Source organism: Schistocerca gregaria, chromosome 1, assembly GCF_023897955.1.
Source record: "Schistocerca gregaria isolate iqSchGreg1 chromosome 1, iqSchGreg1.2, whole genome shotgun sequence".
NCBI lineage: Eukaryota > Metazoa > Arthropoda > Insecta > Orthoptera > Acrididae > Schistocerca > Schistocerca gregaria.
In genome coordinates, this window is record NC_064920.1 from 1,029,177,490 (window position 1) to 1,029,205,475 (window position 27,986).

At 43.9% G+C, this 27,986-nt stretch overlaps 1 protein-coding gene and 1 non-coding gene across 2 annotated transcripts in view; one reads left to right on the forward strand and one right to left on the reverse strand.

The window, feature by feature from the left end:
* LOC126279034 (uncharacterized) overlaps positions 1–27,986 on the reverse strand; it is a 587,657-nt gene that overhangs the window by 100,887 nt on the left and 458,784 nt on the right. The gene's annotated exons all lie outside the window — the stretch shown is intronic.
* Trnap-ugg (transfer RNA proline (anticodon UGG)) lies at positions 13,115–13,186 on the forward strand. Its single transcript has one exon. It is a non-coding gene; the product is annotated as a tRNA-Pro (tRNA).

Below are 27,986 nucleotides of genomic sequence, written 5' to 3' on the forward strand. Positions count from 1 at the left end.
TCCCGATTTCGAGTCTCAATCGGCCCACAGTTTTAATCTGCCAGGAAGTTTCATTGTAGACCTTTCACAACGTCGTTATGAAGAGATGGAAACGCTACCTGAGGAAAGTAATGTGGACGTCCTGGACAGTTTTAACGCTAAAGGGATTTCTCTTCAAAACGGGAGTCACCGTGCAGATGAATTACATCTGCACGTGCACTGGGAGCGCTTTCAACTGAAACGGCAAGCGGCGTCAGAAACAGATGTAAGATTAGGAATCAGTTCCTGTAATTTTTTGAAAGCCACAATGAATTTTTTCAAACCTGACGTTTTCTTTAATGCCAGTGAGTCAAGGGAACTGGAATGGACTGTGTTTGTCAGAATGTGTCCTTTCTGTAACGCAATTTTCTTTTTAAATACATCCCTATCAAATAACAAACTGTTTCTGACATTACGGTGTCTTACTGAGACCAGTGTGTAGTCAAGTCCGCTTAAAATGTGAGATCTGCAATCCATTCCGGATTTTCTAATTACCGTTCCTTTATAATTACTTCTGAATACATTGTGGGAGAAGACAGTGATCAATGGTATTACTAATAGTTACAATTAAAATCAGTCTTGATCACAAATTTATTTATTATGGTAAACCGGTTACCGTAATAAATAAATTTGTGATCAAGACTGATTTTAATAGTAACTATTAGTTCCTTTAAAAATTTAAGAAGTTTTGAATTGAAACATGGTTCGAGGTGTGTGCCTTGATTTAACGAACGTGCTTTGCAGTAATATGCAGTCTCAAGACTCTTCGTTCAGTTCCATCAAAAACTATCGCAACTGACGGTGGAAAAATGCGTGCGACTTTAGAAATTTTACTTTTCGTACCACCAATTTCTTCCCGTGCTCCATGCATGCAAATTTAGCACAGAGTGCTTCTTGATATACAGAATAATGAATTCCGTCTATCGATAGTTGCAGTTTTATTACTCTTCCAGTATCAACTGAATCTTTAAATTTTTCTGTGTTATACTAAAATGTCGTGTGACTAGGGCCTCCCGTCGGGTAGACCGTTCGCCGGGTGCAAGTCTTTCGATTTGACGCCACTCCGACGACTTGTGCGTCAATGGGGATGAAATGATGATTAGGACAACACAACACCCAGTCTCTGAGCGGAGAAAATCTCCGACCCAGCCGGTAATCGAACCCAGGCCCTTAGGATTGACATTCTGTCGCGCTAACCACTCAGCTACCGGGGGCGGACTGCGTTATACTGTAATCTCGTTTCACAGCAAATTTATAGTACCTGTCGCATATGCGACTGCGTAATATATTTTGAGAATTATCACCCCTCTCTTCTGTCATTCCCAACCCGCAATACTCAACGAAATGTCGCTCTGTTCCGGGTATTTCAGGGAAGTGCCGCGCAAAGCAGAGAAGGCCTGTCCTTGACCCTCACATCCTGCACACGTGAAGGTTGGCAGGCCGTGGGCGACCCTAGGCTAAAATAAAAGTAAGATCATTGTATGAAAAATAAAATGGTAACCTAGTGTATGTAGTTGTCAAATGGTTCAAATGGCTCTCAGCACTATGGGATTTAACATCTGTGGTCATCAGTCCCCTAGAACTTAAAACTACCTAAACTTAACTAACCTAAGGACATCACACACATCCATGCCCGAGGCAGTATTCGAACCTGCGACCGTAGCAGCCGCGCGGTTCCGGACTGAAGCGCCTAGAACCGCTAGACCACCGCGGCCGGCTGTAGTTGTCATCACCTTCAGATATAGACGGTTCAAATGGCTTTAAGCACTATGGGACTTAACATCTGAGGTCATCAGTCCCCAGAACTACTTAAACCTAACTAACCTAAGGACATAACACACATCCATGCCCGAGGTAGGATTCGGACCTGCGATCGTAGCAGCAGCGCGGTTCAGGACTGAAGCCACAGCGGCCGGCTCAGATATAGAAACAGTTATTTTGTAGCCCATGGCGGGTTCAGGTGAAGATTTTATTGTGTGGCGCCTCGGGGCTAAGTCAGCAGCGAGAAGCTGCTCGAATGTTGGGATCAGCGCCAGGTCGGATTAAAGGAAGACATCGATGCAAGTCAGCTAGATTTGTTACCGGTAGGTTCGATCAGCACGCGAATATTACGGAGATGCCTCGCGAACTCAAATGGGAATTCGTGGAGGGAAGGCGACGTTCTCTTTGTCAAACGGTGTTGAGAAAATCTAGAGAACCGGTATTTGAAGTTGACTGCAGAACTTTGTACTGCCACCAACGTAAGTTTCATATAAGAACCATGAAGGCAAGATAAGAGAAATCATGGCCCCTACAAGGCACATAGTCACTCATTTACCTTCGCTCTACTCGTATTTGCGAGTGGAACAAGTAAGGAAATCATTAATAGCGGTACAAGGTTCAAATGGCTCTGAGGACTATGGGACCTAACAGTTGAGGTCATCAGTCCCCTAGAACTTAGAACTACTTAAACCTAACTAACCTAAGGACATCACAAACATCCATGCCCGAGGCAGGATCGAACCTGCGACCGTAGCAATCGCGCGGTTCCAGACTCAAGCGCCTAGAACCGCTCGGCCACTACGGCCGCGCGCGGTACAAGGTATCCTCCGCCATACACCATACAGTGCTTCCGGAGTGTGTATATAGTTGTAGAGGTATAGGTCTGCCCTCTCACCTTCCCCCACCCTCCCATCTTCATCCCCCCTCCAATCAGCTACTGTCCAGTTTGTGTGTTGTTCGGCACACTGGCTTCAGGTACTGATGAGGGCACTGGTCTGAACGAATTTTTGAAATAACGCAAATTTGCATCGTCTCTATTCCTTTGTACCTGGGTGGATTGAAACGTCCGCTGTATACGGCGCCTCCGCTGTTACTGTATACTGCTCCTCTGGATTGATAGATTCTGATGGCTCTTTTCGCAGCGTAAGAGCGGTTAAAGATCGATAAACAGTCGCTCATAAAAGCACCACGACACACAGTTCCTTAGTTGTTTTGCGAGCAGGCGTTTTTTCTGGAGGTAATACGACAGACACATTTGGTTGACATTCTTATGATTTTCCAATTTATTCCTTGTGTTTATTTTATTTCTTTCATGATTTCCACGCTTGTCCAGATGGCCCATTGGAAAAGATACGACCGACTGTCTTCCCAATATCGGGCTTCTCCTCTGTTGGTAATAACCGCGCCATCGACAGGATGTTAAACGCTAACGTTTTCTTCCTTTACCTTTCGTCTACCTATGATTTTTCGGAATAGTGCCAAGTAATTGTGGACACACTTGTAATTTGAAAGTGCTACATTCCCCCTCACACCTAACCGACGGGCACTTTTGTCATGAGCAGTGAACTTGGTGACATACAGAGATACTGGGCATATCCACCTCACTAAGGGATGTAACTCACTTCCTGAGCAAGCATTTAGACAGTTTCCTACCTGTTCCGTGTTACAGTGTCCCTGCTGATGATGTCCCTCGCAGCCAGTGGTGCTATCATGCTGGAAACTAATAAAGTGTGGCTTCTGATAGGATTGTGGGTGTTCTGTATTAATAAGCCTAATTAAGTAATACTCATCTTGAGGTTGGAGCTTATTCATAGTTCAGTGTTTGGTTACAAATAAATTTCTTTTTGTATAGAATCCACCACGAGCAAACACAATTTTTCTTCTTTTTACCCAGACTTGTTTCGCTCATCAGTGTTTTTTTTTTTTTAAGTTTCTTTCTGTTAAAGAAACAGGAAAAATTCTTTCTCTAAAATTTTGAAATAATTTTTTAAAATATTTATCTTGTTACCAAATGTCGTGGTTTTTACCATTTTCTGTATTTTGCTTTAAAGCTAGTTTTCCTTCATAATTTGTCACCTGCATCCGTAAAGAACTTAATATAGAAACTTATTTACATCGAAAATGTATGACTGGGAATGTTATGATTAACATTGTTTTATTCTAAATTGGTGACTGTGTGTGTGTGTGTGTGTGTGTGTGTGTGTGTGTGTGTGTGTGTGTGTGCGAATGCAATATGTTTCCATGTACTTTTTCTGGTTTCGTTGTAAGAAATTCGCTTTTGAACTTTCACTATGTCGTTATTTACAGGATGCGAAAAGTAGATGGACAAATGAATGTGTTCCTGTCGGGAGAGTTGAATCTCGTTTTGGCCTTAGACCTCCAGAGACGTCTGACATTTTGCGTGTGTGTACGTTTCAGATTCGTGTATTATTTCTTATTTCTTTTCCTTCAATTGCGATTTGCTGTACTTGATAGTACTTGGCTCTGAGCACTACGGGACTCAACTGCTGTGGTCATCAGTCCCCTAGAACTTAGAACTACTTAAACCTATCTAACCTAAGGACATCACACACATCCATGCCCGAGGCAGGATTCGAACCTGCGACCGTAGCAGTCGCACGGTTCCGGACTGCGCGCCTAGAACCGCGAGACCACCGCGGCCGGCACTTGATAGTACTCCTCAGTTATTAGTTTTCGTGGGGAGCTTATCCGGCCTTATCGATGACCAGATGAGCGGGAATATTTGCGTGTTTATTTTCCATTCTGCGTTCGGTACGATGTACAATCACTTTGTAAATGCCAGAGGAGCAGTGGAAAAGAACCCACTGGCTAAACCGATACCGGTACTAACGGGTATTTTTCGGTATTTATTTGGTCTCGGTTATAACGGGTATTTTTCTTTTTTACTGAAAACCGGGTATAAAATCAATATATCAGTTTTCCATAGCACTGGTGCTAAAATTTTCTTGTTTTAGATCAAACTTCTTTTAATAAAAATGAGTTTGTTAGGATGTTCTGTGACTTCCTGAATGATTGCTATCGTCTTTGAATGATTTCGTTTCTGATCAAAGGAGTGAACTTACAGATCAGCACCTGGTGGAACAAATATTGATGAAAACATGGAACAGACCTGCAGTGTCACGTGCTCTGACGTAAGTGGCACGGCCTGTCTTTCCTGTGGACTTCATCCAGATTTGTATGTCGTACGATAGTAATATTTTGCAGTGGCGTATGTGCATACCGTCTGCAAAATTTGTCGCGAATACAGCTGGTAGTAAACAAGCAATAAATTATGTAACATCATGCCTCTCATTCTCAAGTATTGGTGAATAAGTATGGGAGTTTGCGCTTCGAGGGCTACACTTCTCCCCCCCCCCCCCCTCCTCCTCCCGCCCTTTGATAAGTAGATGATTCTTACCCCTGGAGCGTTTGTTGCCTGACAATAAGGTATGTGCACCTAGTTTGATTGAAATCGGTCTAATGGATTAGGAAGAGCTGTGGAACATACATTTGTATATTTGTGGTAAGATCTTACGGGACTAAACTACTGAGGTCATCGGTCCCTAAACTTACACACTACTTCATCTAACTTAAACTAATTTACGCTTGGACAACACACACAGCGATGCCCTAGGGACGACTCAAACCGCCGACGGGGGCAGCGGCGTGGGCTACTCCTTGCGGCGAACGCACATATACAAACGCATACAGACGTAACATTAACTGGATTCTCCGTCTGTGCTTGGCATAACATGATAATAATATTACAAAGGACCTTTCTGAATTTCTCCAAAATTATATTTATTTGGTGACGAACCGGCATTCGGCTTTTCTGGCCATCTTCAGGCGATAACTACCCTGAAGACGGCCTGAGAAATCCAAAGCCGGTTACTCACTAAATAAATACCGGGTGATCAGTATAAATTTGAAAACTTAATAAACCACAGAAAAATGTAGATAGAGAGGTAAAAATTGGGAATGACATGGAGTTTTATTAGGATGGCGCTCCACCCCATGTTGCTGATGATCGTGTGCTCAGCCGCCACTTTCGTCATGCTTCGCCTCCCAGGTCCTTAGACCTCAGTCGTTGCGATTATTGGCTTTGGGGTTACCTGAAGTCGCAAGTGTATCGTGATCGACCGACATCTCTAGGGATGTTGAAAGACAACATCCGACGCCAATGCCTCACCACAACTCCGGACACGCTCTACAGTGCTGTTCACAACATTATTCCTCGACTACAGCTATTGTTGAGGAATCATGGTGGACATATTGAGCATTTCCTGTAAAGAACATCATCTTTGCTTTGTCTTTCTTTGTTATGCCAATTATTGCTATGCTAATCAGATGAAGCGCCATCTGTCGGACATTTTTTGAACTTTTGTAATTTTTTAGTTCTAATAAAACCCCATGTCATTCCAAGCATGTGTGTCAGTTTATACCTCTCTATCTACATTTTTCCGTGATTTATTCAGTTTTCTAACTTATACTGACTTTTTGATCACGTGGTGTAATTTTGCAGAACATTAGGAAGTGCTGTCCTTTTTTAATAGTACATACGTTCATACATCTATTTTTATAATACATATGGGTATAGATGTGTGAAGTTAGTTTCGATACACTTTTTTGTCTAAGTGATAGGTGCCCCTGTCGCCTCGTTGAGGTAACGACAGCGGCTGCCCGAGACACCGCGGGTGGGCTATCCGGTAGCGAGGCAGCGCATCAGAGCGAAACTGCTCGCGAAGATGTAAAAGGAGGGAAAGGGGAGAGTGGGGGGGGGGAGGGAGGGAGGGAGGGAGCAACCACTGCCGGCCCTGGGGCTGGGGCACGCTATCTGATGGACGGCTCGGCAGCGGCTGCACGGCGCCGATAGGCAGCTGTGGCGCGGCGTGGAACCCGCCGGGTCACGATCAGGGGGCCCCGACCTCCCGCGCCGCCTGTCAGCGCAGCGCTGCCCTTCTCAGTAGTTCCAGGCCAGCCGCAGTCGCCGCTGCTCCCGCGCCTTCTGATCCGTCTCGTCCGCGGCGCTACTCGCTCCACTGGTTTCATTACTCTATCCGTTACTCTGGAAGGCTGCTCTTGACTGCCTTACGAGCCTGCCGTGAGACAGGGCTGTCAGAGTACGACCACGATGACTACGTACTTGTAACTTTCTCATCACGTCTCTGTCACTTTTTCCCCTAAGGACAACACAACACAGAGTCCCTGAGCGGAGAAATCTCCGACCCTACCGGGAATCGAACCCGGGCCGTTAAATATAACATTCCATCGCGCTGACCATTCAGCTACCAGGAGTTCCTTTGGTAACAGTATTAGGTTAGGCGCAAATTGAGACGCGTATAGCGCGTGCGACGCGACGCAGCGCAGCACGTGTTTTTGTAACATCACAGGTTCAAATGGGACAGCGGAAATTGCGATGCGACGCGACTGGGACGCGACACGCGCCTGCGCCAGGTCGCGCGGCGTTGTGGTTGAGGCACAGTTTCTCGCGCACGTGCCTCGCTAGCACCGTGGGAAATTTGAGGCGGGGAGCGGAAAAGTAGCCCGGCCATGTGCTCACATCGGAACGGCGCATATGAGCTGTGGTAGTATTGCCCATACCCATACGATAACTTTTGCCTTACTGTGTAGTAAATTTATTTGCCTTTGGGTAGTGTTTCGTTTTTGCCATTTAAACGATACAGCTTTCGTCGTTAGTACATTATACTTTTCTGTTATTTATATCTGTATAGTTTTGTTTTGTTTTTCTTCTGTCAAGAAAAATGCATACTTCAGTAACTGATGAGCCATTGGCCGCTGGAATTGTATCATATGCCCCCGCTAATGTTTTCAGATCGCAAGAAGTGACAGAGGGTAGTCAATAAGGAAGCAAGGAATACTATAAAATCATGTGATTAAGAATCATGGCAGGAAAGTAAAACAAGGTTATCATCTCGCTGCCTAGACGCTGGCGTATCTGTACGATCTATCACAAAAATTTAGAAAGGGATAATCACAGGTGTGATCTCTTTGTGCTCCTAGTAAAAAGAGTCCAAGATCTGAAGTATATAAGTCTCACTGTGATTACTATGATATGGATGTTATAATGTAATACGACACGCTGTACTACATGCATGTGAACATCACATTTCCACTACAAGCTAGAAACAGTCGAAAAACAGTCAGAAATAACAATGTTTTAATTGGTTCTCTGTGATGAGAAAAAGCATTTCAATTGTTGCATGCACATTGTCAGCATTAATAAACTAATTATACAACAGGCTACACAAATGAAGAAAATGGTAGGTATTATTACGAAAGTAGGAATATCCTAAAAGAGTGCTATGACTAGATATATTTTAATTTTTTGAAATGTACTGCTGACAAAGGCATGACAATGTTATTCGAACTCCATCTCACGAGGCACACATGGCTTGTGCATTCCTGTCGCACGCATTATCCTCCGCTGCTGACAATACAATGACCATTGTGTTCTGCGACAGAGCAATTGTTTATTTTTCTCAATAACACCTATTTTATTCGCGATCACACATTGTCAGTTTGACAAGCCGTAGGCGAGTAACCAGTATCTGATATGTGCCTCTCATTCCGCCTGAAGGAACCTCGTCATTATTTTAATACTGCTCAGATCAAGAGAAGGAATAAAATCCTTTGGTAAGTTTCCATTCCAGTCGCTCAGTGTTAAAAATACGATGGGTCACGGGGATTCCACCAAAATTCCAACAGAATTGGCAATCTATTTTTGTGTGAGTTGTTAACCTTTTCTCATTCGAAGAAACATAACCGTTTTTGAGTAACGGCCCCATTTCTCTGGGTGACTGGTTTAATTGTACTTCCTTTGTCACAGTGTAATTTTCAAACTCATCTCACAGTAGCTATTGAGACAGAATTCCGAAACGGAGTGCTTCATTCAAAAAAAGTAATTGGCAATCACAGAGCTCAATAGCTTACGAAAAACCCCATAGTGTCGGTTTGCAGTAACGTAAAAGAAGAAATTTCATGTTTATTTTCATACTAGGAAGCTCTTGTTTCGTTAGCTGTCGATAACTCTTAAAAAGAAATTACAGTCACTGGAGTGAAATAAATAAAAACGGAAGTGTAAGTACCGAAATATCGTCATAGATAAGAAAACTCTGTGTGTTTAAGAATTGGCAAAACACTCTCCTCCTTGTGTGCTATCATTCGCCAAACTTTCGTTTCGATGTCTCGAGTGGTTTAGGAGATATGAGAGATGTTGCGAGTATTCATTCTCGCGGGCGTGAGATCGGAAGTGAGCGTGCAACATGGCATCCATTTTCTCGAGATCGGAGGCAGATACAGACCTCCTCCCAAGTCTAAACAAAAATTCAGCATGTTAGCTAAATTTCATACGCAGCACCATATGGTGTAATACGCACCAAACCCAAAATCATAGCGCCCCCTAATTTTCGTTGCAAACTTTTTGAGTTTTGCGCAGAGTCTTACTAAAATGTGTACATCACAATAAGAATGGTCATTAGAGAGGTGATGGGCACGAAGCTGACATATAACGGCTACAAGTAAACAAAAATCATATATTTTCAGAGAATAGTTTCTGTAAAATCGTTTGAGAAAGATAAGAGGTTGTGCGCGCTTCGGTTCAGTCAACGCAGAGCGTCGCCAGTAGGCGCGTGCGAAGTATGGTGTACGCGTCGCAATATGCGCTGCAGCCGCGTCACCCGTGCGGCACGTGCGTGTCGCGCTGTAGTGTCGTGTCACGTGACACGTGCTATACGCTTCCCAATTTGCGCCTAGCCTTACATCGCTTGCAGTGCCTCGTCGCGGCTCGTGACGATGTCGGTTGGCCCCTTGTCGACTGCAAAACCCTGAACTGTGTTTACATGGAGTGGACTGGGTCCTCTGGTCCAAATTAACCGATAATTGACGGGAAATGGTTATGTTCGGCTACGAGTCCATGCCATGTCGAGCCGCTGTGCTATTAGGAGGCATCCCATGACTTTTGTCTCCTCAGTTTATGCCTGCTTATGAAATTCGATTGCTTTTTATGCAATTCCTAAGAAATATATTTATTCCGTTTGTATCTGCTGTCTGCTGCTGTGACATGCGTTTTTGTTCTCGTTGCCCTTTATGGCGCAAATTGACCAAACGAATAAAAGGACAAATACAGAAGCATCAGTAGATTGTCGGCTAAGCAACAGAAAGAAGTGCAAGCCTGTTAAAAGCATACAAACTCGCTTGTAAAAAAAAAAAAAAAATAAAATAAAAAAAAACACCGTAGCACAAAATAGAAAATTTCGACACGGTAACACAGTTGTTGAAACAGAAATTCTTTTCGTTTCTGAAACCGTGATAATTGCTAGTAGATCCCAATTAAAACTAATTGAAAAACAAAACGGAAAATTGGCAAAAAAAATCGTACTACATAGTGCGAAATGGAATTTAGATGAAAAAGAATTCATGCGAAGGCTATTACATAAAAAATCCATTATCAATGAATGTTCTACGGTTTTACCGGCTATCTATGTAAAGGGTGGTTAGAAACAGCGGGAAAAAATGTGAGGATGTTGCACGGCAGATTGTCCTGTCGTTGTTGAGAAAAGAATTCGATAAGTTGTGCTGTTTCCGATCTAATTATCATTGAAGTTAGCCAATCAGGTCGTTGCGCGCACAGATTCAAGGAGCCTGCCAGAGACATGTTGTCAAACCTCTTCGTATGGTTTCCTGAACAGAACAAACGTAGCCTTTGCTCACCTAGGCTAAACTTCTCACTTGTGAAAAAGACACATTTTAACTGTAATGAGATTTTGAACAAGTGGTAACTCATTGACCGACAGATGTCTGTGTGTTACACTATTTTAGCACATACAAGCGTTTGAATTAGCGTGCGCAACGGCCTAGTAATTAAATCGAAAACGGCGTAACGTATCGATTTGTTTTTCTTAACAAATATTTATCAGCACCTACCCGGCAAACACCCTTGCAATCCTTTTAGACTGTTTCTGACCTGTAGAATGGGCAGCAACAGGCCCACAAAGAAAATTATAAAGTTAACATTTTCGGTTAATAAAGTCAACAACTGTCTAACGTAAGTTAATGAAGATGACTAATGAATTTGCGTTGATCAAGACGCCATTGGAGATTGAACGAAATTAAAACCACAGTTCAGAAACACAAATTTACCTGAAAGCCTATTCTACAAAATTCAGGATGGACTGAAGAATTATACAGGAAACACACTGCACGAGTAAAGAGATAATGGGACGAAAAGCTACAGAAGTACGAAGAATTTTATTAAACCAATTTTCTGGGTGAATAGAACATTTGAAATAAAACAAAGGTAGGCTATCATTGAAGGAGAAAAAACCCTCTGCTGTTGACGGAGTAATTTCATAAAAATATTGATGAGTTTTGTACTTCATCAGCATTTTTTGGACCGTTTCTGAAAACGAAAGGCCAACTGACGAGAACGCGGGAAATGCTATCACCCGGTTTCCGAGGAACTTTTCTGAGTGGAAGAGAAATCAAAATAAGCGAACACCTGTCTCGATTGATTCGTAGGTACTCGAGTTCAGTTTTGTAATTAATTTATATGGATTTCATCGCTTGATAACCTCAGATAAAGTGGTGGGACAAAAGTTAGGGTAGTAGCTTCTTAATTTTGCGCCCCGTGTCCAAAACTCGATTATTGCTTTCATTTGTACACCATTTTTCGTTTCTACGCCAGTGTGTGTGTGTGTGTGTGTGTGTGTGTGTGTGTGTGTGTAGAAGATTACTACACAAACGTTTTCGAGTATATATTGATGTAATGTTGTCCTTATTCGTCTGCTAATTGTATGTCAAATGAATGAAGTTAAAAATATGATAAAATTATTTGAAAATGTTTTCGGTGAAATTCCTGTAGTGCATGTTGATTTATAATCATTTGAAAGCGCGTTGATCCATTATGCAGTGTTTGCCGCGAAAATATTGCTGACGCGCGAAATCTTCAGCAGTGTTAACGATGTTTCTTTCCCAAGTGAGACATGTGCGAAAAAATATCACTGCATTAAACCTGCCTTCGCACGACCCTGGTGGTGTTTGGTTCCGAATCTTTTTATGATCGGTGTCGCCCAGGGGAAAGCACCAAATATTCCTGAAGAGTAGACATATGAATACAATATTAGAGTCTGAAAACGCGCGACCGTTACGGTCGCAGTTTCGAATCCTGCCTCGAGCATGGATGTGTATGATGTCCTTAGGTTAGTTAGGTTTAAGTAGTTCAAGGGGACTGATGACCTCCGCTGTTAAGTCCCATAGAGCTCAGAGCCATTTTTAAAATATTAGGATTAATATAACAATTGATATGAGAATGAAATATGAGAATATTTAAAAGATTGTAACCCCTGAACGTACCACACACACACAGACACACACACACACACACACACACACACACACACACATACATACATTATTACTGCGCCGAGTGCCTGCGTGGTTTGAGGCATCATGTTTCGCGGACTGCGCTCTCTCTCCTGTCGGACGTTCGAGTCCTCCCTCGGGCGTGTGTGTGTGTGGGGGGGGGGGGGGGGGGGGGGGGAGAAGGAGGGGGGTGTTGTTGTTCTTAGAATAAGTTAGTTTAAATAGTGTGTAGGTCTAGGGACCGATGACTTCGGCAGTTCGGTCCCTTAGGAATTCACACAGATTTGAACATTTTGAACATGTATTATTTAATGAATGTATTACCCTTTTTGTGAAGTCCGATTGTTATTTTAAAATTAATATAACGCCCTTGTATCCCCTAATTTGATTCGAAACATTGTAGTATTAACCTACTACAGACATGGGTAGATAAATGAAAGCAATAAAAATAAAATAAAGTAAAATAAATAGAAATAATAATAAAGTTTCGATCACGGGGTGCAAAATTAAGAGGCCGTGGTGCTTAGTCTGGCGATATCAGCCGGTCGGTGTGGCCAAGCGGTTCTAGGCGCTTCAGTCTGGAACCGCGCGACCGCTACGGTAGGCACGTTAGGTTCAACCGCAGTAAGAAGCAGTACGTCCCAGACGTGTAAGTAAAGACGTTAAGCCCGAAGAATTGGTTGAGTGAAAGGCGTCGGTAAGAGCACTTTAACAAATTTCACAAACTGCTTCATATTTTAGCTATCCAAGATATGTAGGACGACGTGGTGTTGATTTAGCAGAACAACTTTAACTTTGCTCCCTTAGTCTTATGAAAAGGAGTGTTCTACAAAAGCGTATTCTAGCGTGGCACCAGCTCCCTGCGAGAGACGCCACAAAGCGTGACTCACAGATCAGCACGCGGGACGCTGGAATCTGTTTGTCGACTGTGAAGACGAGAAACCTATTCATAACTGGCTCAGTGGTCTAGGGGTATGATTCCTGCTTTGGGTGCAGGAGGTCCCGGGTTCAAATCCCGGCTGAGCCCTTCCATTTTATCCCCAGAAGGTGAATATACAAATACCGAATACATTTAGAATTCCCTAAGCATTCTCACGTAAGAGTCCATTATTGAAAGCAAACGCATAATCTCGCGAAAAAATACATCTAGAAATCCCTTGCAGTAATATTACTGGACGGATTTCTTTATTCAGGCAGGCTGTGCTTCAGACTTGCCACTTTCAACAGGAATCATGTTACTGAGGAACTATCAGGCAATGAGGGTGCATCAGCCTCCAAATTCAGTCCTTCCGGTCACCATTCACGGACTGCAGTAACAATCAAGAATCCACCTATTTGAACAGCACAATCAAGAAGCTACCCCCCCCCCCCCCATGAACCATGGACCTTGCCGTTGGTGGGGAGGCTTGCGTGCCTCAGCGATACAGATGGCCGTACCGTAGGTGCAACCACAACGGAGGGGTATCTGTTGAGAGGCCAGACAAACGTGTGGTTCCTGAACAGGGGCAGCAGCCTTTTCAGTAGTTGCAGGGGCAACAGTCTGGATGACTGACTGATCTGGCCTTGCAACATTAACCAAAACGGCCTTGCTGTGCTGGTACTGCGAACGGCTGAAAGCAAGAGGAAACTACAGCCGTAATTTTTCCCGAGGACATGCAGCTTTACTGTATGATTAAATGATGATGGCATCCTCTTGGGTAAAATATTCCGGAGGTAAAATAGTCCCCCATTCGGATCTCCGGGCGGGGCTACTCAGGAGGACGTCGTTATCAGGAGAAAGAAAACTGGCGCTCTACGGATCGGAGCGTGGAATGTCAGATCCCTTAATCGGGCAGGTAGGTTAGAAAATTTAAAAAGGGAAATGGACAGGTTAAAGTTAGATATAGTGGGAATTAGTGAAGTTCAGTGGCAGGAGGAACAAGACTTCTGGTCAGGTGACTACAGGGTTATAAACACAAAATCAAATAGGGGTAATGCAGGAGCAGGTTTAATAATGAATAGGAAAACAGGAATGCGGGTAAGCTACTGCAAACAGCATAGTGAACGCATTATTGTGGCCAAGATAGATACGAACCCCACGCCTACTACAGTAGTACAAGTTTATATGCCAACTAGCTCTGCAGATGATGAAGAAATTGAAGAAATATACGATGAAATAAAAGAAATTGTTCAGATAGTGAAGGGAGACGAAAATTTAATAGTAATGGGTGACTGGAATTCGAGTGTAGGAAAAGGGAGAGAAGGAAACATAGTAGGTGAATATGGATTGGGGCTAAGAAATGAAAGAGGAAGCCGCCTAGTAGAATTTTGCACAGAGCACAACTTAATCATAGCTAACACTTGGTTTAAGAATCATGAAAGAAGGTTGTATACGTGGAAGAACCCTGGAGATACTAAAAGGTATCAAATAGATTATATAATGGTAAGACAGAGATTTAGGAACCAGGTTTTAAGTTGTAAGACACTTCCAGGGGCAGATGTGGACTCGGACCACAATCTGTTGGTTATGACCTGTAGATTAAAACTGAAGAAACTGCAAAAATGTGGGAAATTAAGGAGATGGGACCTGGATAAACTGAAAGAACCAGAGGTTGTACAGAGTTTCAGGGAGAGCATAAGAGGACAATTGACAGGAATAGGGGAAATAAATACAGTAGAAGAAGAATGGGTAGCTCTGAGGGATGAAGTAGTGAAGGCAGCAGAGGATAAAGTAGGTAAAAAGACAAGGGCTGCTAGAAATCCTTGGGTAACAGAAGAAATATTGAATTTAATTGATGAAAGGAGAAAATATAAAAATGCAGTAAATGAAGCAGGCAAAATGGAATACAGACGTCTCAAAAATGAGATCGACAGGAAGTGCAAAATGGCTAAACAGGGATGGCTAGAGGACAAATGTACGGATGTAGCAGCTTATCTCACTAGGGGTAAGATAGATACTGCTTACAGGAAAATTAGAGACCTTTGGAGAGAAGAGAACCACGTGTATGAATATCAAGAGCTCAGATGGCAACCCAGTTCTAAGCAAAGAAGGGAAAGCAGAAAGGTGGAAGGAGTATATAGAAGGTTTATACAAGGGTGATGTACTTGAGGACAATATTATGGAAATGGAAGAGGATGTAGATGAAGACGAAATGGGAGATACGATACTGCGTGAAGAGTTTGACAGAGCACTGAAAGACCTGAGTCGAAACAAGGCCGCCGGAGTAGACAACATTCCATTAGAACTACTGACGGCCTTGGGACAACCAGTCCTGACAAAACTCTACCAGCTGGTGAGCAAGATGTGTGAGACAGGCGAAATACCCTCAGACTTCAAGAAGAATATAATAATTCCAATCCCAAAGAAAGCAGGTGCTGACAGATGTGAAAATTACCGAACTATCAGTTTAATAAGTCACAGCTACAAAATACTAACGCGAATTCTTTACAGACGAATGGAAAAACTGGTAGATGCGGACCTCGGGGAGGATCAGTTTGGATTCCGTCGAAATGTTGGAACACGTGAGGCAATACTGACCTTACGACTTATCTTAGAAGAAAGATTAAGAAAAGGCAAACCTACGTTTCTAGCATTTGTAGACTTAGAGAAAGCTTTTGACAATGTTGACTGGAATACTCTTTTTCAAATTCTAAAGGTGGCAGGGGTAAAATACAGGGAGCGAAAGGCTATTTAAAATTTGTACAGAAACCAGATGGCAGTTGTAAGAGTCGAGGGACATCAAAGGGAAGCAGTGGTTGGGAAGGGAGTGAGACAGGGCTGTAGCCTCTCCCCGATGTTATTCAATCTGTATATTGAGCAAGCAGTAAAGGAAACAAAAGAAAAATTTGGAGTAGGTATTAAAATTCATTGAGACCAAGTAAAAACTTTGCGGTTCGCAGATGACATTGTAATTCTGTCAGAGACGGCAAAGGACTTGGAGGAGGAGTTGAACGGAATGGACAGTGTCTTGAAAGGAGGATATAAGATGAACATCAACAAAAGCAAAACGAGGATAATGGAATGTAGTCAAATTAAATCGGGTGATGCTGAGGGAATTAGATTAGGAAATGAGACACTTAAAGTAGTAAAGGAGTTTTGCTATTTAGGAAGTAAAATAACTGATGATGGTCGAAGTAGAGAGGATATAAAATGTAGACTGGCAATGGCAAGGAAAGCGTTTCTGAAGAAGAGAAATTTGTTAACATCTAATATAGATTTATGTATCAGGAAGTCGTTTCTGAAAGTATTTGTTTGGAGTGTAGCCATGTATGGAAGTGAAACATGGACGATAACTAGTTTAGACAAGAAGAGAATAGATGCTTTCGAAATGTGGTGCTACAGAAGAATACTGAAGATAAGGTGGATAGATCACGTAACTAATGAGGAGGTATTGAATAGGATTGGGGAGAAGAGAAGTTTGTGGCACAACTTGACTAGAAGAAGGGATCGGTTGGTAGGACATGTTTTGATGCATCAAGGGATCACAAATTTAGCGTTGGAGGGCAGCGTGGAGGGTAAAAATCGTAGAGGGAGACCGAGAGATGAGTACACTAAGCAGATTCAGAAGGATGTAGGTTGCAGTAGGTACTGGGAGATGAAGAAGCTTGCACAGGATAGAGTAGCATGGAGAGCTGCATCAAACCAGTCTCGGGACTGAAGACAACATCAACAACAACAACCCATTCTCATCCACTGGTCTTTACATATATACACTACTGGCCATTAAAATTGCTGCACCATGAAGAAATACAGATGATAAACGGGTATTCATTGGACAAATATATTATACTAGAACTGACATGTGATTACATTTTCAGGCAATTTGGGTGCATAGATACTGAGAAATCAGTACCCAGAACAACCACCTCTGGCCGCAATAACGACCTTGATACGCCTGGGCATTGAGTCAAAAAGAGGTTGGATGGCGTGTACAGGTACAGCTGCCCGTGAAGCTTCAACACAATACCACAGTTCATCAAGAGCAGTGTCTGGTGTATTGTGACGATCCACTTGGTCGGCCACCATGACCAGACGTTATCAATTGGTGAGAGATCTGGAGAATGTGCTGGCTAGAGCAGCAGTCGAACATTTTCTGTATCTAGGAAGACCCGTACAGGACCTGCAACATGCGGTCGTGCATTATCCTGCTGAGATGTAGGGTTTCGCAAGGATCGAATGAAGGGTACAGCCACCGGTCGTAACACATCTGAAATGTAACGTCCACCGTTCAAAGTGCCGTCAATGCGAACAAGAGGTGACCAAGACGAGTAACCAATGGCACCCCATACCATCACGCCGGGTGATACGCCAATATGACGACGAATACACGCGTCCAATGCGCGTTCACCGCGATGTCGCCAAACACGGAAGCGACCATCATGATGCTGTAAAGAGAACCGGAATTCATCCGAAAAATGACGTTTTGCGATTCGTGCACCCAGGTTCGTCGTTGAGTACACCATCGCAGGCGCTCCTGTCTGTGATGCAGCGTCAAGGGTAACCGCAACCATGGTCTCCGAGCTGGTAGTCCATGCTGCAAACGTCGTCGAACTGTTCGTGCGGATGGTTGGTGTCTTGCAAACGTCCCCATCTGTTGACTAAGAGACCGCAGGTTCGAATCCTGCCTCGGGCATGGATATGTGTGATGTCCTTAGGTTAGTTAGGTTTAAGTAGTTCTAAGTTCTAGGGGACTTAAGTCCCATAGCGTTCAGAGCCATTTGAAATTTTTTTTTTCTTTTAGTATATCCCCCGGCGAAAGACATGTGAAGTATCTCGCAAATACCTCGAAAACTTTGAGCGTCGTTTTGGCAGAAACGGTCGACTGTCTAGGAATAAGCCGAGACACGTGTTCGCTTATTTTGACCCCTCTTCCACTGGGCGACGTTTCTGGGAAATCGGCTTGTAGCACTTGCCGTGTTCTCCTCGTGAGTGAGTGACAAAGTCCCGATCCTAAAAGAAGAACCTTAATGGAACCGGCGAGAGCGACAACCGTTTACGAGAAAACAGGTTTACGGTATTTCTGTCACGCGGAGATAAAATATCGTTCGAAGCCGGCGCGACAGTTAGGTATCGCGCGCGGCGTACATAATGAGGCGTAAACGCAGCGCGACACGAGCGCGGGTGTGTTTCAGACGGGACTGGCTGGCCGGGGCGGCTTTCGCAACGCGCGCCGATTCGCCGTTCCCAGCTGTCGCGGGCGCGCGGCCAGGATGTCCTAACGAGCAGCAGCGCTGCGAGCATTTCCGGCAACAGTCGGCGCAACAGCTCGCCGGCCCTGCCACGGCAGAGCCGATTCCACACAGTCTCGCAGTCTTCCTGGTTAAAGGTGCGGTTCGTACGCAGTGTCTGACGTATGCCTCTGCCGCTATGTTTCTTGACGTAATGAGGCCGAAACGTAACAGGCGACCCCTATAAGCGTCAGTCGCACAGAGTTAGGCTACGTCCACAGTGGCATCGACAACAGCCGTCAGACACCGTCGCTAGGGGTCGCACGAAAACGGCGGCCGATAGCATGGCCACAGTGCGTTGGCAAGGTCATGGAGGTTAGGTTAGAATCTGTTATGAAGTAGGCTAGACTTTAACCTCTTGGGGTGGGGTGGATATCACGACGCCCCTGTGCTTGGATACGAATGCTGCACAGCGGCTTCTGCTATTGAAGAGATGTCGAATGAGAGCTTTCCTGTGTCGTAAAGAACATGGCGAATACTATACACTCTAGAACGAGATTTTCACTCTGCAGCGGAGTGTGCGCTGAAATGAAACTTCCTGGCAGATTAAAACTGTGTGCCGGACCGAGAATCGAACTCGGGACCTTTGCCTTTCGTAGGCAAGTGCTCTACCAGTTCGAGTCTCGGTCCGGCACACAGTTTTAATCTGCCAGGAAGTTTCATTTCAGCGTACACTCCGCTGCAGAGTGAAAATCTCATTCTGGAAACATGCCCCAAGCTGTGGCTAACCCATGTCTCCGCAATATCCTTTCTTCCAGGAGTGCTTGTTTAGCAAGGTTCACAAGAGAGCTTCTGTAAAGTTTGGAAGGTAGGAGACGAGGTACTGGCAGAAGTAAAGTTGTGAGGACGGGACGTGAGTTATGCTTGGGTAGCTCAGTTGGCAGAGCACTTGCCCGCGAAAGGCAAAGGTCCCTTGTTCGATCCTCGGTCCGGCACACAGTTTTAATCTGCCAGGAAGTTTCATTATACACTCTGTTCTCAGTTATTGGGAAAACCAGTCAAGTTTTAAGAATATATGAGATGATGGGAGAAACGTTCTGTTACATATTCCAGGTAATTCGTGGTGTCCTTGAATATAAAGTTATAAACACTCTGTTTCGCTCTATTTAAAGTTGTTCAGACATACGTCAGTTAACCTTCAATGTCTGTCATTTAGCATAGGAGTGAAACACAAGCATAAAGTGTAGCGTAAGATACTCTGAAAACCTAAAGCACTTGAAAGTGGGCCGGCCGGGGTGGCCGATCGGTTCTAGGCGCTACAGTCTGGAACTCCGCGATCGCTACGGTCGCAGGTTCGAATCCTGCCTCGGACTTGTATGTGATGTCCTTAGGTTAGTTAGGTTTCAGTAGTTCGAAGTCCTATGGGACCGATGACCTCAGATGTTAAGCCCCATGGTACTCAGAACCATTTGAACTTAAAAGTGGAAATACGGGATGTTCAATAAGTCTCTTGCAACGCCGTATGATTGTTAGCCGCGCACTCCGTATGCCTCAGTGAATGTACCGAAATGAAACTCAGTGAAATGCACGTTATTAATTTATTGAATATTCATTTTTACTTACAAATTTTCACATTAAATGTTGTAAGTGTCCCCCCTGTTGTTGAATACGCAATTCAATTCGTCTAATCATGTTTCCAAACACAAGCTGTAAATTTCTCCTGTAACAGTAGCAGTGAAAGTGGATATTGCAGTTTTCAATTCATCGATGGATTTTTGACGGTTTTTGTACAAGGCGATCGTGGAGGCCACAGTCCCTGTGAAATTATGCAATCACTAAAAAGAGCAGCAAGCAGTTCATGCTGAAAATAACCGTTCAGTATTTCACGTAATACAAGTTCTATGAATGGGTACAGAATATCACTGCAGTATCGTGCGTTTATTGTTTCGTTGAAGAACCCAGGCAGGCGAACAATCATACGGCACCGCGACTAACAATCATACGGCACTGCGGAGAGACTTTTTGAACACTGCGTATATACCGTACACAACATTGGCAAACCACTTCATATTAACAGAATCACTACACTACTGGCATAAAACGCCAGTAAGCAGCTACAAGCATATAAGATACGCCACCCCGTTCACTTGAACAAATTAATTTTGGAGGTTATAATCTGTGCCTAAAATTTCAAGTAAAGATTTTGCCTATGTGAGGTTTCGGATGAACCTGAGATTTCAGCCCATAGACTCCGACCTATATCCCGATAATGCTACTTTCATCCTCAGGATGCCACCAGCTCACTCTTTCCTGGATTAACTTCTCAATTGCTCGCGCTCCATATTTCGTGTCGATCTGACCGGCGAAAGCAAACTGACTTGAATTTCACCGATTGTAGTTCGAAGTCTGCCGTTCGTTTCGGCTATAGTGTGACTGCGCACGTAGAGGCGTAATGATTAGAAAAGCTGGGCCGTTTCCGACCGATGTCGGTCGTCGGCGGAATCCACCGATATCGGAGCCGCTGTAACCGCAGCCTTAGTTGACCTGTGCCTGTACCGAAAGGATGGGTGAACGCGATTTTTTGTTTTCGCTAATATTAGAAGAAGTTGAAGTAGTTCGACTACAGGTATACGAGGTAAATACTGAAATAGACCGATTTTCCGAACGAGGAAATTTGTCGCGAACAACCCGCGAATCTGTAGTTGTTAAAAAACATTACGGGAGTATTTCTGGTACAACATAGCGCAGCTCAGCTATGTCGTCGATATCGTCAAAGAAGGAATCAAGGAGGATACGGAAAATATGCGCGAAATGTTTCCCATTGTGGCAGATGCGAACTACAGATTCAGTTTTATTGATGACGGGTCGTCCGGGAAGGAAAACGAGAATCGAATTTTTCACAAAACTAATATCGGGAATTTATTTGCCAATGGTAAGATGTTTCCTCCACCTACCAAACTGCCGAATTCAGATATACCAGTGCCACATGTTTCTGTAGAGGACGAGGGATTTCGATTACATCCAAACACAGTAAACTGCCAGTACTGACAAAAAAAAACGCCATTTTGTAACTACCATCTTTCAATAGCTCGAAGAATTTCAGAAATTGCCTTAGCTCTGTTAAATGAAAAATTCCGCATGTTTTATTGGCTGAACAGCCTAAAGCGGGGAAGTGATGATGAACTAGCTTCTGTTGCTTGCTAATTAGGCACTTAGAGATGCCTTCCTAGAGGGAAAAACGAGCCTCGTTATGAATTAAACATAAATGAACTATTGGCTACTGATAATCTCGGACCATTGGCAAGAAGTGGCGGTTATGCACATGCCGAAGGATTATCTGTGCGAGACGCATCTACAGAATAACCAGCAGCCGTGCAGGCTCTGTTAGCTTTGGACTACTTAGCGTTTCTTAATTTTTTTTTGCTAAAGCGTACGCATATTCTTTAATATACAAATTATGTAATATACATCAGATTCCGGTATTCACTTACTGTAATCTTCATTATTATTATTATTATAATACAAGAATAATAGACGGCCAGAGTGGCCGTGCGCTTCTAGGCGCTACAGTCTGGAACCGAGCGACCGGTACGGTCGCAGGTTCGAATCCTGCCTCGGGCATGGATGTGTGTGGTGTCCTTAGGTTAGTTAGGTTTAATTACTTCTAAGTTCTAGGCGACTGATGACCTCAGAAGTTAAGTCGCATAGTGCTCAGAACCAGGAATAATAAGTGGAACAATGCTAAAGTTAAATTCATTTTTGTTTACTGTAATACGCACTATTTGCCTGAAAATAAACTAATAAACATTGTGAGTAAAATATATAGTACTTTTCGTACTTTTTCTCTCTATGAACTGCTATTTCTCTCCAAGCATTATCCATCACAGTTTGATCCTTGTGTAGTCATAAGGATACATTGTAGATGAAAGGAAATTTTGAAACCATTTCCACCAGTTCCTCATCTTTCACCACGGTAAATACCACTTTTCCCTCGGAGGTGCTCACCTGTCACCCTCTGCGGCGCTACAGTCTGGAACCGCGCGGCCACTACGGTCGCAGGTTCGAATCCTGCCTCGGGCATGGATGTGTGTGATGTCCTTAGGTTAGTTAGTTTTAAGTAGTTCTAAGTTCTAGGGGACTGATGACCTTAGAAGTTAAGTCCCATAGTACTCAGTCACCCTCTGCGGCTGCGTCCATACTGCTCTCCAACCGGCTCGAACACAGCCACAGACAGCCCTGGTGTCAGCCGCGAATAGCTGACACCGTGGGACATAAGCCCTGTGTAATACCTCTTGTGCCGCAGACGCATAACGCGCAGAGGCGTACGCCATACGCTGCATATGAATCCCATCTTAAGGCTGTTGGATACGAAATTTTATCTCTCTATTACGCTCACGTCCTTTCCAGGCTGCTGTTGGGCTGCTTTATCTGTCTCAGCTCTCAACGTTAGTGAATCCTGTGCAAGCCTCGTCAACTTTATATTACTGCAATCTGTATCAATTTGAACCGGGGTACTGTGGTGAAGCCTTGGTCTTCTTGTGCAATTTTCAACCTCCTACTCTCCACCTCTTCGCCTCTCCATCTCCCCCCCTCCCCCCGAAATTGACCATTTTTGGTACGTCCACATATGGCGTATCTACGCATCCCTTCTTTTAGTCAATTTGTGCTATAATCCACCCCCCAATTCGATTCAGTACCTTCTCTGGTTACCCGAATTATGCTTCTAATCTTCAGAATTCTCGTGTAGCGCGCCGCATTTCAAAAACCTATTCACTTTTTGTACATACAGTGCATAATATTATGCACTAAGGTGACACAAGACATGGGACAGCGATATGCATAAATACAGGAGGCCGTAGTATAGCGTGCACAATATATAAGAGGGGAGTGCATTGGCGGAGCTGACATTTGTACTCAAGACGATTCATGTGGAATGGTGTCCCACATGATACGACCGCTCGACGGTAACTAACAGACTTTGACTGCGAAATGGTAGCGGGAACTAGACGCATGGTGCATTACATTTCGGCAGTCGTTAGGGAATTCATCATACGGAGATCCACAATGTCTAGAGCGTGAAGAGAATACCAGGTAATACCTTCCACCACGGACAACGCAGTGAGCGACAGCCTTCACTTAACGACCGAGAGCAGCGGCGTCAGCGTAGAGATGTCATTGATAACGGACAAGGAACACTACATGAAATAACCGCATGCAAATGATTTGGTCACTCAGATGCCCCGACATGAATACCGTTGGACATTTAGGGAACATAATCGAGAGGTCACTGCGTGCAAAAAATCCTTCACTGGCAATACTTTCGCAACTATGGACGGCTATAGAGACATCATGGCTCAATATTTCCGCAGGGGACTTCCAACGACCTGTTGAGTCCATGCCATGTCGAGCTGCTGAACCACGTCGGGCTCAAGGAGGTCCGACACGGTATTAAGAGGTATCCCATGGCTTTTGTTACCTCAGTGTATTCTGCTGTTGTAATTTACCTAAAAGGATGCCCAGACACAAGTTAAGTGCCGGCCGCTGTGGCCGAACGATTCTAGGCGCTTCAGTCGGGAACCGCGCTGCTGCTACGGCCGCAGGTTCGAATCCTGCCTCTGGCATGTATGTGTGTGATGTTCTTAGGTTAGTTAGGTTTAAGTAGCTCTAAGTCTGGTTCAAAAAAATGGCTCTGAGCACTATGGGACTTAACATCTATGCTCATCAGTCCCCTAGAACTTACAACTACTTAAACCTAACCAACCTAAGGACATCACACAACGCCCAGCCATAACGAGGCAGAGAAAATCCCTGACCCCGCCGGGAATCGAACCCGGGAACCCGGGCGTGGGATCTAAGTCTGGGGGCGGCTGATGACTTCAGATGTTAAGTCCCATAGTGCTTAGAGCCATTTGAACACAAGTTAAGTGGAATACTGGGTTACGTCTCCGTCAACTTAGCGTATTTCGATGAGTGAACGAATCCTTAGTTTTCAAAGGACAGTTTTGAAGGCACAAATGCGTCTGTGCCTTGAAAATGAAAGGGGCATTCACCTGTCGAAATACCCCGAGTTGTTACCCGGCTGCGTTTCATTTCATTGTCCGTCATTTTCAAGGCACAAATGCACCTGTGGTTTCAAAATGACGCGTTTTCACCTGTCGAAAAAACTGGCAATTTGTGAAGATGTCACACAGCTGCGTTTCCATTAAGTTGTTTGAATATTTTATACGCGGAGAGAAAGTCAAGTTACTTAAAAGCACGATTTCGTTAAATCGTTTTCGACCGTCTGTTTACTGCTACCCGTGATTTACGGCGCTTCAGTATAAATAGGTCAATTCGACTGCCGTGAAAATTTTGCGCTTTTGCCATTTGAACTGAACAAAGATATTCACAATAAAGCGAACAAAAATACTTCCAGTATCCGTCAGAATGAATGTTTACTGTAGCATCGAATGAGGAAAAGCGGTTTTAAGGACAAAAAAATGGTTCAAATGGCTCTGAGTACTATGGGACTCAACTGCTGTGGTCATCAGTCCCCTAGAACTTAGAACTACCTAAACCTAACTAACCTAAGGACATCACACACATCCATGCCCGAGGCAGGATTCGAACCTGCGACCGTAGCAGTCGCACGGTTCCGGACTGCGCGCCTAGAACCGCGAGACCACCGCGGCCGGCACTTTGTGTCCTTCCATCTTTCTGCTTTCCCTTCTTTGCTTAAAACTGGATTTCCATCTGAGCTCTTGATATTTATGCAATTGGTTCTCTTTTCTCCAAAGGTCTCTTTAATTTTCCTGTAGGTAGTATCTATCTTACCCCTCGTGAGATAAGCCTCTACACCCTTACATTTGTCCTCTAGCCATACCTGCGCCATTTTGCACTTCCTGTCGATCTCATTTTTGAGACTTTTGTATTCGTTTTTGCCTGCTTCTCTTACTGCATTTTTGAATTTTCTCATTTCATCAATTAAATTCAGTATCTCTTTTGTTACCCAAGGATTTCTACTAGCCCTTGTCTTTTAACCGACTTGATCCTCTGCTGCCTTCACTATTTCATTCCTCAAAGCTACCCATTCTTTTTCTACTGTATTTCTTTCCCCCATTCCTGTCAACCGTTCCCTTATGCTTTCCCTGAAAATCTGTACAACCTCTGGTTCTTTCAGTTTACCCAGGTTCCATCTCCTTAAATTCCCACCTTTTTGCAGTTTCTTCAGTTTTAATCTACAGTTCATAACCAATAGATTGCGGTCAGAGTCCACATCTGCCCCTGGAAATGTTTTACAATTTAAAATCTGGTTCCTAGATCTCTGTCTTACCATTATATAATATATCTGAAACCTTTTTCGTATCTCCAGGGTTCTTCCATCTGTGCAACCTTCTTTCATGGGTCTCAACATGTTTTATACAGACGTCAGTGAAGAATTTTATCTAAATATCTGATCTTAAAATAACGGAGCAAGCAGCATTTGATGAAAATACGTACAAAATTTCAATTTCAGACTGTTGTTATTATTAGTTCTGTTCGGCGATATTATTTTAATTTCATTTTCTAAGTGAATGAGGGAATGAATGTAGCATGTATGTGAAGTATGGATCATAGAAATTGGTAATAAGTGGAGCATAGGCATCCGGTTTTGGAGGCGTAGTGTGAGTCACTCACATGGGGAACAATAATACTTACAAAGTAGCAAGTTTTCGGCATTTTAGAAATATGGAACTTACGTCAGGCCTACAGACCATTAAAGACTGGTTTAATTGGTTTTTATTTGCTTTTGGAAATGTTATTTTGTAATATCCCAAGAGGGAGGTACCGGATTAAGGGATTCAAAATATGATGCTGAAGCTACTGTGTTATTCGCCACTCAGGAAAGGGGTCTTCCGCGTGCTCTGCTACTGAGAGATAAATTTCGTACATTAGTCAAAAACTGTCCGTTGTCTTCTCTTTTAATGAGAGGTCATATAGCCTGGAGCTCTAGGCATTTTCAGAATATTGTCGTTCTATAGAGAAAATGATGTATCGGTAAAGGCTCATGATCATGCGTGGATGATATTTACGAAAATTTCGGACTTTTTTAGTCAGCTTAGAGACTTTCTTCCTTAAGGTATAGATTCTGCGTGGCGTCCTGTGCAGTCATAATCGCTAACTTCCACTGTCTAAAAGTGATGATGCGCGAAATATTTGAACAAGCATTCAAAACTATTAAACAGCTGTTTGTTAGGTGACGAAAAGTGCTATTCTTTCAGTAGAAGTTCTAAGTTAAAACCTTAAACTGACTGTGGGAGAATGTGCTGTAGGTGGGCAAACATTAGTAAAACGTGTCCTTATTTTCGTCACTTGTGTAACTCTATGCTGCGACGGATTTAAGCAAATGTATGCAGAAGTAGTGACATGTAAGGATTTTTCCTTAATTATCAGTTACAGCCTGTCTTAGGAACGGTATACTAAGTTAAACATATCTATGCACTCTGTTGACATGTGTAGTGTAGTTATTTTTTTACAGGCTCTCTTAGTTGAGGAACATTATACGTCGCGTCAGGGCAGGTCCTGTTTCTGAAGAAATCATTAAGCTGAATACTTTCTGTGTTGGTAGAAAGACAGAAATACGTCGTGGCGCTACAGTTTTAGATGGAAAGAAATGTTATCACTGACAACATTCGGACGTTCACGCATGTAATGTGGATACCCGGCCTTTTAGTACAAACACTGAATGAAAAACTGTATCGTATGTGGACGTAACATTCTAAAATGAATTGCATATAGCGTATACCGTCATTGACCGTCTTGTTTTCGCAACTGCGATGGTATAATGCGTAATCTCCCTCTACAGAACCAAGTAATAAACGCTGTGCGCTTCACTTATACACTCCTGGAAATTGAAATAAGAACACCGTGAATTCATTGTCCCAGGAAGGGGAAACTTTATTGACACATTCCTGGGGTCAGATACATCACATGATCACACTCACAGAACCACAGGCACATAGACACAGGCAACAGAGCATGCACAATGTCGGCACTAGTACAGTGTATATCCACCTTTCGCAGCAATGCAGGCTGCTATTCTCCCATGGAGACGATGGCAGAGAAGCTGGATGTAGTCCTGTGGAACGGCTTGCCATGCCATTTCCACCTGGCGCCTCAGTTGGACCAGCGTTCGTGCTGGACGTGCAGATCGCGTGAGACGACGCTTCATCCAGTCCCAAACATGCTCAATGGGGGACACATCCGGAGATATTGCTGGCCAGGGTAGTTGACTTACACCTTCTAGAGCACGTTGGGTGGCACGGGATACATGCGGACGTGCATTGTCCTGTTGGAACAGCAAGTTCCCTTGCCGGTCTAGGAATGGTAGAAAGATGGGTTCGATGACGGTTTGGATGTACCGTGCACTATTCAGTGTCCCCTCGACGATCACCAGAGGTGTACGGCCAGTGTAGGAGATCGCTCCCCACACCATGATGCCGGGTGTTGGCCCTGTGTGCCTCGGTCGTATGCAGTCCTGATTGTGGCGCTCACCTGCACGGCTCCAAACACGCATACGACCATCATTGGCACCAAGGCAGAAGTGACTCTCATCGCTGAAGACGACACGTCTCCATTCGTCCCTCGATTCATGCCTGTCGCGACACCACTGGAGGCGGGCTGCACGATGTTGGGGCGTGAGCGGAAGACGGCCTAACGGT